This window comes from Molossus molossus, unplaced genomic scaffold (genome assembly GCF_014108415.1).
Source record: "Molossus molossus isolate mMolMol1 unplaced genomic scaffold, mMolMol1.p scaffold_m16_p_1, whole genome shotgun sequence".
NCBI classification, from domain to species: Eukaryota; Metazoa; Chordata; class Mammalia; order Chiroptera; family Molossidae; genus Molossus; species Molossus molossus.
In genome coordinates, this window is record NW_023425344.1 from 85,259,382 (window position 1) to 85,274,846 (window position 15,465).

The 15,465-nt window shown below is 42.2% G+C and overlaps 1 protein-coding gene across 1 annotated transcript in view; it reads left to right on the forward strand.

Annotated features, from left to right (window-relative positions):
• Positions 1 to 15,465, forward strand: part of SGMS2 (sphingomyelin synthase 2) — an 87,239-nt gene that overhangs the window by 27,592 nt on the left and 44,182 nt on the right. The window contains exon 2 of the mRNA XM_036274628.1: positions 7,066 to 7,177. The gene's annotated coding sequence lies outside the window, so the exon portion shown is untranslated. The remainder of the gene's footprint in view (positions 1 to 7,065; positions 7,178 to 15,465) is intronic.

Below are 15,465 nucleotides of genomic sequence, written 5' to 3' on the forward strand. Positions count from 1 at the left end.
TGGAGAAGCCGTGTCTCGGTTCCCAACACCATCGGAAATATGTGTTTTCCGATGGTCTTAGGTGACCCCTGTGAAAGGGTTGTTCGACCCTCAAAGGGGTCACGACCCACAGGTTGAGAACCGCTGCAAGGAGCTTTAGGAGTTCAGATGTAACAATAACAACTTTATGTCAAGAAGGAAAGAACTACAGTGGCAATTGTTTCTTCAGGGAAGACCCAACAGAAAAGCTGTAGAAAGCAGAGGTTGCCAGACACAGGGCTTTTTAACCTGTTGTTCAGCCTTCCTCTCTGGGCTTTCAAAAAAAAAAAAAAGCCTATTTCTGGGATGTTTTTAATGCAGCTTGTATTAGGCAGAGGAAAGTACAGAGTGACCTTTTAAGATATTTTAAATTTAAGAGTCTATAATTAGAAAACACTGTTTGAGTTCTCATGATACCATTTTACCCTCCAAGCACCCATCTACATTAGTGGGTCATTCCTCCCCACTGCCTTTCCTCCCTCCCACTCTCACTCAGATCCGCCTTAAGGATGCCCAAGGACTCTGCTTCTGAAAACCTTCAAGGTGTCAAATTTTGGTTTGTTGTTGTTTTTGTTTTGTTTTTTAAATCCTCACCCGTGGATATTTTTCTATTTATTTTCAGATAGAGTGGAAGGGGGTGGGGGAAGAGAGAGAGAGAGAAAGAGAAACACCAATGTGAGAGGGACACATCGATTGGTTGCCTCCTGCATGACCCTGACCTGGGCTGGGGACCAAACCACAACCACGGTATGTGCCCTTGACCAGAATTGAACCTGCGACTCTTTGGTCCGAGGGCCAACACTAACTGCTGAGCCAAACCGGCAAGAGCTGAATTTGTAGGTTTTATGATATTCAAGGTTTCCCCTTCTTTTCCTCCTTTGTAAGATCACTTCAGTGACTTTCTCTTACTTGCAAGAGCTTACCTGGGACTTGGGAACACTGCCAGCTGTCTTACAAAGAGGAAGTCAGTGAACAGGCAACTGTCAGGAGGACAGCAGGAAAACTCACGGACGTGGTCCCTTCCCTCGTGGACTGTACAGTCTGACAGAAGAGAGGAAAGTTAACCTTTAACAAGAGCTAATTAAATAATTACAAGCAGGAAACTGTTATAATGAAGAAAAAGTAGGGAACAATATGGAGCTGACAGAGAGGGCTCCAGTCCAGTCTGGGGAAATCGAGAGAGGCTTCCCTAAGGAAGTGATGTTCGTCCAGGTGCTTAGGGGTTAATCATACATGACATCCCCTGCGGCTCTTCCCGGTGGGATGCTGCCTGTAGGTGCCTGTGAGCTGCAAGGGAACATCTGTTTCTTCTTTTTTTGGTGCTTTAGCAAATACCCCACAAGTATTAAAATGAAAACACATTGCTATAGTGGATTAACAACTTTAAGATAAACACGATTTCGTCTGAAGAAAAAAATCTTCAAAAAATTAGCCTTGCCCGGGCCGGTTTGGCTCAACGGTTAGAGCGTCGGCCTGTGGTCCAGAGAGACCGGGGTTCGGTTCCTGCTTAGGGCACATGCCTCGGTTGCAGTTTGTCCCGGCCCTGGTTGGTCGTGTGGGTGGCAGCCACTCGATGTGTCTCTGTCACGTTGATGTTTCTCTCTTCCTCTCTCTCCTTCCCACTCTATCTGAACAAAAAATAGAAAAGTGCCCTTGGGTGAGGATAAACAAAAATTAGCCTTAAGGACAGCATGTTTTGGCTGATGGAATGAAAAAGGCTGACAAATTGCTGGGACATCAGCTTATCCACAGACATGTGTACTAGCCACAGAAGTTCAGCAGCATCATGTCTTCCACATACCGTACGGGAATATCGAAGTAACAAAGGTCCCTTTTCAGCTAAGATTTGCTCTCTAATAACTAATCTTTAAAAATAAAAGTTTATTGACCAGCCAGTGTGGCTCAGTGGAGTGAGCATTGTCCAGTGGACTGAGAGATCCTGGTTTGATTCCCGATCAGGGCACATGCCCAGGTTGCGGGCTCCATCCCTTGTAGGGGGCTTGCAGGAGGCAGGCGAGCAATGATTCTCTCTCACATCGATGTTTCTCTCTCTCTCCCTTCCGCTTTCTCTAAAAAAAAAAAAAATCAATAAAAACATATTTAAAAAAATAAAAGAAAATAAATTATCTGTTTTCCAACTTAAAATAGAATGTGCCTTAACCACAATAGTTTTCGTAATTGGAAGCCCCACATTTAACTGTCAGGTAGAGCCTGAGATGACTGTGACAATAGGAATATTCTTCTGAGTTATCCCCTGAGATGATTATGGCTGTTCTTGCACCGGTGACTCTCAAGTCTGTTAGATGTAAACGCATACTTCTGGGGAAAGTCACTTCTCCGGTTAACTTGCGGTTTTTATGTGGCTGTATTTTTGTCACTTCCTGATGGCAGAGAATTTGTTCCATATATTTGGAACTAACTGTCTCAGCTCTTGTCAGAAGCAGCGCTGGGGGAGTGGAAGTAAAGGGTGGATTTCTGGAGCAGTAGTTTCCCTGCAGTGAGCCAGGTCGTCAGAGTTGCTTGTGTGTATCCCATTGCCTGGGCTTTTTCCCAGAGAAACACTAGAAAGTTAGGCTGTGGAGTTTATTGAGGGACACAGTGAAAAACTGTTGTAGAATGTCACACGGTGGTCTACCTGGTCTGTGCTACTGCTCACTGACTCTGTACAGACCTGAAGGGACCATCCTGGAGCTGAATTAGAAGAAAAACTTGTTCCCCCTGCATCCTCCTGACACACACAGGGATGGAGATGTACACACTCGCTCTCTGAGTCTGGAAAAGGGAGTTGAGAGCCAGACTCATTTATAAGACTTAACTAATATCCTCTATCACCCCCGTCTCGTCTCTGTTTTAGTCATTGAGCAAGTGTGGATAATGCATGCTATCTGCCTGGTGGTGTTTCTCAGCTCTTTATAAATACTAACTTCATTAGTGCTCTCAAGGACCCTCAGAAGTTAGTACTGTTGTTATCCCTATTTACAGATGAGGAAACTGAGGCATGGGGTCACACAGGTGCTGAGTGTGACACTGGGTTTCAAAATCCTGGCTCTCAGCTCCTGGGCTTTGCAGCCTCGGCAGTGATTCCCCACCAGAAACAGGTGAACGGCTTTCAGTCACAGAAATACCCAAGCCTCTTCCACTCCATCCTGCGATCAGAGCCCCTGGTCTCTATTTGCCTGGCTCTCTGACTCGGCATTGCTCTTCTGACGGTCATATTCTGTAAGTTGGATCATTTACTTGAGTCCTTCCTGAAGTAATGCATGGTAATATGCTTCCGATGAAAATAAATCATGAATTTTGGTGACACTTTTAAAAATGGGTCCTTTCTGAACATGACACATTAGGGTCTATGCAGATAGTCTTTGGACTAGTAAGCACGAATGCACACCCCCATTTTTATTCTTTTTGACAGGGGCACACGTTTTATGTTTGACTAAGTGAAAGTCACGCTTAGCTTTGTAATTGAATAAAATCTGCGCGCTGATGACATGATTAGTATCATTAATACCATGTTATCAACAATTATAACCGTCCACAGACTTAAATTATGGCCCAAGAGCGACAGCCTGGTTCCTGAACTTGACTTGTGCTTTCTACTTAAGAAACACAATGTTGCCATTTTGTGAGCTTCTCTGACCTGAAGCTTCTCCCCGTTTGGCACTCATGGCTTGTTCTAAGTGTGGCTGTGTGCAGATGCATGAAAACCTTGCCCTTCGACATGTCTCCTTGAGAAATCTCTTTGTTAACCCAGTTCTTACTTTATCAGGTATTTCTCGAAGCCGGCGACATTCAACAGTTTTCATCTTGTGGCACACATAAACTAATTACTAACATTCTGTGGCACACCAAAAAATATACTTTTTGCCGATCTGACAAAATATAGGTATAGTTTTGATTTATTCACACCAGACGGCCGTTGTCATTTTTTTATTTGACATTCTAAGAGAAAAGAGGTCAGTGCCCCTGACTAAATAGTTAGCTATTGCACGTTTTAAAAATTCTTGCAGCACACGGGTTGAAAATCGCTGCTCTAAGCTAATTTAACTCAACTTCATAAATAGGTAATTAAATTGATCCTTAGGATAGAGTAGCTCCAGTTGGCAGGTACATAGCCCGGTGAGATCATTGGTGGTGTGAGCACTGCAGCAGTCACTGGAGCTAGGGACAGGCACAGCTTGGGGTCCCCGGAGGCCGCACGTGTATGTACCTTTAATATTAAGGACCACAAGACCCCTTTGGTTCTTTTACTGCCCAATGGAATATGAATATACATAATTTTTTCCTAACAGAACCTCGGTGCTGTAGAGATATCTTAAATATGGGGAACCTCTGAAGGGTTCAAGGAGAGTAGAACATCAGATAGACTGATGTGGAAATTTGGGGAAGGGACTGAGGGAGGGATTGCTATAACCATGGAAACATGATGGTGGCTGGAAACAGGTCGGGTCAGTGGGCTGTGAATGAAGTCGAGAGAGAGGGTAATAGCTGGAGTAACATTCCCAGTGAAATGAGAAAAGCATCCTCCAAGGGTGGGTGGTCTTTGTAAAGCATTATCCATGTCCCTCTGAGAGTGTTTTACGGTATGTGAAACATAAAACTTAAGCTGCTTACCTCTTATTATGGGCCTTACTGGAATATGGCTTTTTTTTTTAATCCTCACCCGAGGACATTTTTCCATTTCTTGTTCAGATAGAGTGGGAAGGAGAGAGAGAGGAGGAGGGAGGGAGGGAGGGAGGGAGGGAGGGAGGGAGGAGGAGGAGAGAAAGAGAGAGAGAGAGAGAGAAAGAGAGAAAGAAAGAAAGAGAAAGAGAGAGAAAGAAACATTGACGTGAAAGGGACACATTGAGTGGTTGCCACCCGCATGACCCAACCAGAGCCGGGGACAAACTGCAACCAAGGTACGTGCCCTTAGCAGGAACCGAACCTGGGTCTCTCTGGACTGCAGGCCGATGCTCTAACCTCTGAGCCAAACCGGCCAGGGTGGAATATGGCATTTTGACCAATAGAAGTTTAATTTAATCTCCACAACGCATTTCAGATGCACTTTCAGTCTTTTATTTTTGTAACAGCTTTATTGAAATATAATCACATGCTATAAAATTCACCCTTTGAAAGAGAATAATTCAGTGGTTTTTAGTGTATTTACAGAGTTGTGTGACCATCACCACCATCTGATTTTAGAACACATGCATCACCCCCAAAAAGAAACCCATTAGCATTCACTCCCTATTTCCTGCTACCTCCAGGCCCTGGCAACCACCAGTCTACTTTCTAGCTCTATGGATTTGCCCATTCTGCTCATGTCACATAAATGTGGTCTTTTGAAACTGGCTTCTTTCATTTAGTATAAGGTTGCCAGGGTTCATTAACATTGAAGCATGCGCCGCGACTTCACTCCTTTTTATTGGCAAATATTTTTATTTATAGATTCTCCCATTTTGTTTATCATTTCATCAGCTGATGCACACTGGGCTGTCCCCACTTTCTGGCTGATGTGAATAATGCCACAGTGAATATTTCCGTACAACTTTCTGTGTGGACGACTGTTTTCATTTTCCATGGGTCTATTCCTAGGAGTGACACATCCCTGAGTTCCTTTAACAGTTGAATAGTTTTGGTGAAAATGGCTTCTTAACTGGAAATCAGTTTCTGGTTGCAGATAGATATGTCCTGGGATTGTTAAACATAGATTGGAACAAAATTTGTGAGGCAGTTCAAAGATACATAGATCCACTACCAGTTGTGTGTGTGTGTGTGTGTGTGTGTGTAACTGCAGTTTGGTAGTGGATCTCAGGCTGTACTCTTAGGATGTCCGTATTGTGGTTCTAGTAACTGTAGCCTTTGGACTGTGACAGCATGTTTCCTTCTACCCACAAGCCATTTCTCAGTGACTTACAATCCATGAAAAGAGGAGAGAGAGGGATGAATAGACAGAGCACACAGGAGTTTTCGGACAATGACACTACTCTGTATGATACCATAGTGATAGGTACGTGTCATTAGAAATGTGTCCAGCCCGGTAGGAAGTGCACAGCAAGACTGAGCCCTGATGTGCAGTGAATGGTGTGATACTGGGAAATAGTGATGTCCGTGCAGGTTCCTTGATTCTAACAAATGTACCACTCTCGGGGGCTGTTGACAAGGGAGGCAGCTCTGCATGTGTGGGGCAGGGACAATGTGGGCAATCTCTGTACTTTCTGCTCAGTTTTGTTGTGAATCTGGAATGGCTCTACAACATAAAGTCTACTTTAAAAATCCATTAGAAAGTTCACAGCATCTGTAACAAAAATAAATTAATTTCACAAAAAGGAAAAAAAAAGTTCACAGCAGCTGTATGTATTTCAGAGGGAATCTTCCACCATTTGCTGTGAAGGGGACAGGTTGTATACTGCACAACAGGCAGTTTCCTGTTTGCTCTGTGTGTACACGGTCCCCTTGCCTCTCTGCAGAGCCCTTGGCTACCTGGCATCTGCCCTCGGCACCTGTGTGCTCCTTGGTCACAGTGCTCCAGCAATGCTTGCCTTTCTGTTCTTTCAACTGACCCGGCTCATTCTTGCCTCGGGGCCTTTGAACTAGCTCCTCCCTTAGTCCGGAGTACTGTTTTTCCATGGATAACCCCCATTCCCCAATTATTATTTTCTTAACTAAGTAGCATTTTCCCGGAGAGACTCCTTGACTGCTTGCTCTAAATCAGCCACTTGAGCCTTGCTCTGATTTTGACTGACTTCTCTAGGTGACATTTATCACAGTCTTCTCATTTATCTACTAGTTAGTGCCCATGTGAGCATGTGAATATCATGCGGGAAGGGAAGCTGCCTTCCCATGTTGCCCCACCTCTGAACAGGGTCTGTCATGCATTACACAAATGTCCATGAACTGAATGGCCGAGTTGCTTTTCTCCTCCTGAGATGCTGGTACCTACTAGAGCCAGTGTTTTCCTGGGGACAGTATCAGAGAGCTCTTGATTTCACCTCCACTCCCAGGAAACCAGCAAAACATAACAATAAAGCATCATTCTTATACCGTCTCACTTTTTCTGCCGTGTAGACCTATCATCCTCTGGCCCACACCACTCTTCTCAGAAAGGATCTGCTTCGAGACTGGAAGCGGCGGCTGCTTTGAGGACCAGGTGGGACTTGCTGTGCACCATCTGCAAATGGTAGGTTTGGTGCTTCCGGGCGCTGCATCGTAAGTGTAATTTGCATCAGCGGAAGGTTGGCTGCCTCCCAGTTGTCCTGCAACTTCTCTGCTGGCTTCTGTTTTCCAGTTAAGACATTTATTTCATAAATGCCTTGACAATGAGAATTTCTACTTTATTCTCAGGAGAGGGTTAGATTTCAGGCTGTTTCAGGTGAGCGGATGCTTCCTCACTCATTGGGTTGTTGTCTTAAATGCCAGCAGGAGAAATGGAGGTAACACCAAAACATCCTAGCCTCTTCCCATTACTGCCGGGAGACAGCATGCAGGGCCTGCCTCAACTGCACACTGAGAAACGTTTGTGCACTAAAAATCTTCAGAGAAACATCAGTCAGCTCTGCACCTGCTCAGCAATGTTACTGCAATTACTGCTAGTCAGGTTATTCTGCATTATAGTTATCTAAACCAAGGTTAAAGCAGTGTGGTTATTACACCCATTCTGTGCTCAATGAGGAGGAAGGAGGTTTTCTCTTTTGCAACTGAAAGTCAGTTCACTGTCTATACTAACTTAAATTTAATTTCAATGGCCATTTATTTTTGAAAATAAAAATAGCGGATGCATTTTTAATACAAAATGTTTTCTCTTTCTTCTCTACATATAAGAGCACCTTACGACTGGGGCTCTTTGGAGTCTTAGGATAGCCATTCTTTTCCATCATTACTAGTTAGTGTGGTGTTTGCCTAAAAAGACTTCAGCCCTAATATGGACCCCAGGGCCACGTAATCTCAAATTAATTAAAAAGAAATTTTTATGAATATTTACGAGTCACTTTCAGCACTGCATTCTATGGGTTTATTTGTCTTCTATCATATTCAAACTAATTCTAGGAATGTCGCTGGGAGTTGAATGCCTGTATTGGGCCTGTACTAGGAATGACAGCTATTTCTACATGTTTGACCCCAGTGACATCTCTCTCTTTGTCTGGTAGTGTCTGTTCCATTGAAGCTGGGTAAAGAAAAGAATTCATTTATTCAACAAATACTTACGGAACAATTTCTGTGTGTCGGGCACATTTTTCAATCTTCAGAACAAGGCAGTGAACAAAATAAAATCCTTGCTTTCATGGAGCTTTTAAAAAGCTCCCAGATGTCCTCAGCAAACACGTGGGAGAAGGCAGATGCAGAGAACTTGACTCGCTCTCAGGTGTCTAGGGAAAGCCCCCTTGAAGATGCAGCGGGAGCCCTGCCCGTGTGCTCAGTGGATGGAGCGTAGTCCCATGAACTGAGAGGTCTCGGTTTGATTCCCAGTCAGAGCACATGCCCAGGTTGGGGGCTCGATCGCCAGCAGGGGGCGTGCAGGAGGCAGCTGATCGATGTTTGTCACATTGATGGTTTCTATGTTTCTCTCTAAAAATTCAACAAAAACATATATATATATATATACACACACACACACACACACACACACACACACACACACACACATGAAGATGACAGCCAGACACAAGATGAAAAGGTTATTGGCATCTGTTGTGGAATATAAAACTATGCTCTAGTTTAATCTCTGTGAAAATATAGAAGCTTAGTAAAACAACAAACAAAAAGATGCCAGGTGGATGTAACTTGGGCTCGGAAATGAAAGAGGAATTACTTTTCAAGTATACCATTTTAAAACATTTTTTTCAGGTTTGTAGATTCTGCCCATATTCTGCCTCTACCATCCCCTTCCAGCCTCCATTGTCAGTGTCTAATGCATCCTTCTAGTTTCTCTATGCACAGACAAGCAAATGTGAACATGAATTCATATTTGCCCCCTTCATAAAGTAAGATAACAAAGTATACCTCTCTGCAATATGTGTTTTTCTCCTAGTGTACGTAGGAGGGTTTAACACATCGGTACTAAGAGAGCTTCCTCTTTCTTTTTTTTTTTTCTCAACAGTTACAGTGTAGTCCATTGTATGGATGTACCATAGTTTAAATAGTGACCTATTGATAAACATTTGGATTGTGGTCAGTTTGCTCTTAAACAATGCTACAGTAAATAATGTACATAAGTTATTCTGCATGTATGCAATGATATTTGTATACACTTGCAAAGTGGAATTGCAGGTCATAAAATGTGTGTATAATTTTGATAGATATTGTCAAATTGCCTCCCAGAGGAGGGTTTTCTTATTCTCACCATTGCTAGGAATGTATGAGAAGAACTGTCCAGGGTCTGGATTGTTTGCCAATTTGGTAGGTTAAATGGTGTCTCAGAGGAGTTTCAATATAGGAATACTATTTGTTCAGAATTTTCTGTGGCATTTTTTTTTTTAAGTAAAAAAATGCTCAGAAAACCAAACAGAACTAGAACTCAGTTGTTTTTATTGTACGAGTAGACTACTAAAGGTCATCTTAATTCTTCTATTATGTAATTTAAAATAATACTTGTTGATGTTAAAAATGCAACATTTGAAGTCTGAAAGCACACAGGATAGAAATACTTCTCAGGCTCATGATGTACCTAGGTGACCTGCTAAGAGTCAGACCTTTCTCCTATAGTGTGGTCCTGTATTGTACAGCTCATTGAAATAGGGCACTGCACAAAATGAGTTATCACAGACTGCTGTTCTCAGGCCTGCTTGTAAGGTTGGCCCTTGGCGGGCATCTGGGGATTTAGATTTGAGTGGGGTTTCCACCATGGTGTTACTGTGCCTGAAGTCTTCGTGCAGACAGTAATGTTTTGTGTTGAATACCTGTTTGCATTCTGGGAGGAATTTGGATACATGCCCGGCAGCAGGTGCCTATGTGAGCAGCCCCAATAAAAACCCCGGGCACTGAGTCACTAATGAGCTTCCCTGGCAGACATTTCACAGGTATTGTCACAACTTGCTGTTGGGGAAGTGAGTCTGATCTCTATGGCTCCACTAGGAAAGGACCCTTGGAAGCTCGCTGCTGGTCTCCTCCAGATGTTGCTCTACGCACCTTTTTTCCTTTGCTGATTTTGCTTTGTATCCTTTCGCTGTAACAAGCCATAGCTATGAACACAACTACATGCTCATTCTGTGAGTCTTCCTAGTGAATCACTGAACTGGAACTGGTCTTGGGAACCCTGACCCAATCAACTTTGCAAAGATTTAAATATCCTGTCTGTCTGCAGTATTAGTGGTGAGTGACACCAATATTTTTAGCGTGCAGTGAATTGACCTTTGGCATTATATCTTGACTTGCAATGTGTGTTCTATTGTAAAATGTGTAATCCCTCAGATTTCTGAGCAGTGACTTAGCATTTACATCTATAAATGGAGGCAACAAGAAGGCTGCTGGGTACTGAATGGTTTTGTTTAGTGCCGAATCCACAACTGTCATTGGTCCCCCCTGTGTCCATATTTAGGCTTAGAAGTTTCTTGCTTTGATTGTCTATAATTTGATTATTAGGTAAATGGATTTACTCAAATTCCTTTGGATTCCTAGCCACAGAATTTTAGTTACGCAGTCTGATTTCTAACTGTGCTCTGATTTTAAAGCTGATCTGCAAATAAATAATCCTAGAAACTTCACTCAGCACAGCAGAACTTTGTCTAAATAGGACATGAGGCCCAAAGATTTTGAAACAAGGTTTTCTTTTGTACAATTGTGTATTAGCATCTCATTTCAAAATTTTAGATACTCAAATGGAAAATTGACAAACATAAAGATGTATTCGTTTCAGCTGCTTTTCCTAAAGAAATTAGATGGCATCTAAAGAGAAGCGTTTATATTTATGTGGTTTAAAATGTTTGCCCTGGCCGGTTTGGCTCAGCGGTTAGAGCGTTGTCCTGTGGTCCAGAGAGACCCGTGTTCGGTCCCCGCTAAGGGCACGTACCTCGGTTGCAGTTTGTCCCCAGCCCTGGTTGAGTTGTGTGGGAGGCAGTCACTTGATATGTCCCTCTCACATTGATGTTTCTCTCTCTCTCTTTCTCTTCTTCTCCCTCCCACTCTGTATGAAGAAAAAAATGGAGCAATGTCCTCTGGTGAGGATAAAAAATAAAATAAAATAAAATAAAAAATAAAATGTTAAGTGTAGTCCAGAGCACTGGTTCTTCATGCTCACAGGTGACTGGTACATTTTTGATGATAATAACTATGAGTGACCGACAGTGTGGCAGCCACTGTTCTTTACAGATAGTACCTTATTTCATTTTCATAGCAGCTCTGTGAGGTAGCCACTGTCAACTCCGCTGAGACACAGAGGGTTTAAGCAACTTGCCAAAGTAAAGTGATTTGCTAGAAGGAGGCAGAACTGGAATTTGAATTCCGCTCACCTCCCTTCAGAGGCTGAGTTCTTAGCCGCACTGCTTTCTGGGGTCACGTGGTATCTGGTGTTACAGGAAGTTGGTTAAATGAAGAAACTTATCCATTTACCCTCGGGTATACGGATGAGCTGATAATGTTTCTGCTGAGTGTAGGAAAGCCTTATCTCCTTGGTTCCTAAGTATCAGGAATTATAAGTGGGATCCTTACAAAACACACACTGATCATGTTTCCCTAATCCCATTACACTGGTGGCAAAATCCAAATGTAACAAGACCTTATCAGGATCTTCAGGAAACTTTTTCCCGTTTCAGCCAAGCTGACATTTCTTCTATTCCCATACATACAAACCACACTCTCCTTCGCTTCTTAGGGCCTTAGCACATACTATTCCTTGTGCTTTAAGTAACCCTACCCCGGCTTGCCTGACTCTACTTCACCCTTCAGATCTGAGTTGAGAGGCCTTTTCTTCCAGGAAGTCTCCCTTGACCTTCCTGGACTGAGGGTGTTTGCCTTGGCCATGAGTTTCCACAACGTCTTGAACTTGTAATTATCCAGATTTTTTTTTCCTTGTGCTGTGGCTGTTTCCCCTAGACTTAAAGCTCTGTGAAGGCAGGGACTAGGTCTGTCTGGTTCACCTGGCCATCACAGACGTTCAGATACCTAAATGAAGGTTGATAAGGTTTCAAAAGATGAGACAGAATTAGTGGCGATTTCGCTCTCAGAGAGTACACCAAGGCAGCAGACTGTGCTGACTATCATAGATGAGACTTGACTCCCGTATCACTATCAGAAAGCTTTACTATAGCATGGGACAAATGTTCTTTTGGTAATGACACATGCATTAAGCAGGTAGTCAGCAACAGAGTCTTTTTTTGTTTGTTTGTTTGTTTTTTATCCTCACCCGAGGATATTTTTCCATTTTTTGTACAGATAGAATGGGAGGGAGAGAGAGGAAGGGAGAGAGAGTGAGAAACATCGACGTGAAGGGACACATCGAGTGGCTGCCACCCGCACGACCAACCAGGGCCAGGGACAAACTGCAACCGAAGTACGTGCCCTTAGCGGGAACCAAACCCGGGTCTCTCCGGACCGCAGGCCAACGCTCTAACCGCTGAGCCAAACTGGCCAGGGCATGCAACAGAGTCTTGAACTTAAATCCTAAGCTTTCTGCTGGCAGTTTATTTCCCAGCACTCAGCTCCACTTTGAAAACCTGAAGAACAGAGCTTTCCATCCCCAGTGACGTGCACAAGCCCAAACAGTGCCCAGGGCTGCAGAAGCAGACCCACGTACAGCTCTGAGCCTACATGGGGAGAACCATCCTTAGACGTGGTTAAGGACTTCTGAGTATCTTGGAGCACTGACCCCATATTGCTTGCCAACACTAATGCTAACCAACAATAAGCCAGTTCTAAACGATGAAAATACCTTTTTTTTTAATCCTCACCCTAGGATATTTTTACGTTTATCTTCAGATAGAGCAGGAGGAAGAGAGAGAGAAATATTGATATGAAAGAGATACTTAGATTGGTTGCCACCTGCACAACACCAACCGGGGCCGGGGACTAACTGTAACTGAGGTATGTGCCCTTGGTCGGAATCGAACCCGTGACTGCTTTGCAGGCCGACGCTCTGTCACTGAGCCATAAAGGCCAGGGCTACAATATCCCTTTCTTAAAACTGTTACAGAGTTTGATGGATTTCAGGAATTTTTATAGACAAAGATTTTTCCCCTATAACATACCTTTCAACAAGAAAGCATTTTGAAGACGTTAAAGTTTTGTGTGTGTGTTTTTAAGATTTTTACATTGATTTTTAGAGAGAGAGGAAGGGAGAGAGAGAAACATCGATGTGAAAGCGAAACAGATCAATCCTATCTCCTACGTGTCCCCTCCAGGGCCTAAGCCTGCAACCCTGGCATGTGCCCTGACCAAGAATCAAACCAGCAGCCTTTGGGTGTACGGGACAGTGCCCAACCAACTGAGCCACACCTACCAGGGCAAAGACAATAAAGTTTTAACATATTAGTTTAAGATGAAAATCTTTGCTAAGTAAACTTATATACATATCCTTTTTATAGCTGTCAAGGACAAAATAAAATTTATATCAGAATTTTAAAAAATATTTTTTATTTTTCAATTACAGTTGATGTACAATATTAGTTTCAGACGAACAACATGGTAATTAGACATTATATTCAACATCAACTTACAAATTGATCACCCTGATAAATCTTGTACCCATCTGACCAAACTTTATTATCACAAATAGTCATTGACTATTTTCCCTGTGCTGTATTTTACATTCCCGTGACTATTTTGTAACTACCAATTTATACTTCTTAATGCCTTCTCCTTTTACACCCATCCTCCAAAGCCCCCTCACATCTGGCAAAAATCAGTTTCTTCTCTGTATCTGTGAGTCTATTTTAATTTTGTTTATTCATCTATTTTGTTTTTTAGATTTCACTTATAAATAAAATCCTATGTCATTTGTCTTTGTTTGACTTACTTCACTTCGGGTAATACTCTCTAGGTCCATTCATGTTGTTGCAGATGAAAGATTTCATTCTTTTTTATAGCTAAGTCATATTTTGTTGTATGTATGTACCAGTTCTTTATCCATTATCTGTTGATGGACACTTAAGTTGGGTCTGTATCTTGGTTGTTGTATATAATGCTGCAGTGAATATATAGATGTATATGTCTTTTTTATTTAGTGTTTTGGGTTTCTTCAGATAAATAACCAGAAGTGGAATTGTTGGGTCTTTCTTTGTCTCTTGTTATAGGCTTTGTTTTAAAATATTTTTGTCTGGCTCGGCCAGTGTGACTTGTGATTGAGCATTAACCCATGCACCAAGAGGTCGCCAGTTCAATTCCTGGTCAGGGCACATGCCCAGGCTGTGGGCAAAAATCTCCAGTGGGGATTTTAAAAACCAATAAAGAAAAAAAAAGAAAGTATTTTTGTCTGGTATAAGTATTGCTATTCCAGTTTTTTTTTATTTTCATGAAATATCTTTAATTTCAGTCTGTATGTATCTTTCAATCTGAATGAAGTGAGTCAGTCTCTTGTAGACAGCATATTTAAGGGTCTTGTTTTGTTATTCATCCATGGTGTGTCTTTGATTGGGCATTTAATCCATTTGCATTTCAAGTAATTGTTGATAGATATGTATTTATTGCCTATTTATTATTATTATTTTTCATCTTTTTCGTTTCTTCTTCTTAAAGAAGACCCTTTACACGTGGTATGAACTCCCTTTAGCTTTTTCTTGTCTGGGAAGATTTTATCTGTCCTTTGATTCTAAACGATAGCTTTGCTGGGAAGAGTAATCTTTGTTGTATGTACTTGATTTTCATCATTTTGGATATTTTTTGCCAGTCCTTTGTTGCCAGCAAAGTTTCTGATGAGAAATCAACTGACAGTCTTATGGGAGCTCCATTGTAGGTAACTAATTGTTTTTTCTTGCTGCTTTTAAGATTATCTCTTTGTGGGCCTCTTTGGGTTCCTCTTGTTTGGGACTCTCTAAGCTTCCTGGACTTGTATGTCTATTTCCTTTAGCAGATTAGGGAATTTTTCATCATTATTTTTTCAGATAGGCTTTCAATTTTTTTCTCTCTATCTTCTCCTTCCTGCAACCCCATGATGCAAATGTTGGTACACGTGAAGTTGTCCCAGAGGCTCCTTTAACTATCCTTATTTTTTTGGATTCTTTTTTCTTTTTGTTGTTCATATTGGGCGTTTCCTATTTCCTTATCTTCCAAATTGCTGACTTGATCCTCTGCTTCATCTGTCCTACTATTGATTCCCTGTAATGTATTTTTCATTTCTGATGAGTTCTTTTTATGTTTTCTATCTCCATTTTTATGTTTTCTATGAGCCAAGACTGGCCATTAGTACAGAAATGCCACTGGAAACACTTTGGGTTGGCCCACAAGATGTGTAGGGTGGAATCTCAGGGAATCACCTGGGTGGGGTGAACAATGTTGGCCAGGTTGATGGAAACTCAGATATGTTGCCTGCTGAGTCTGTGG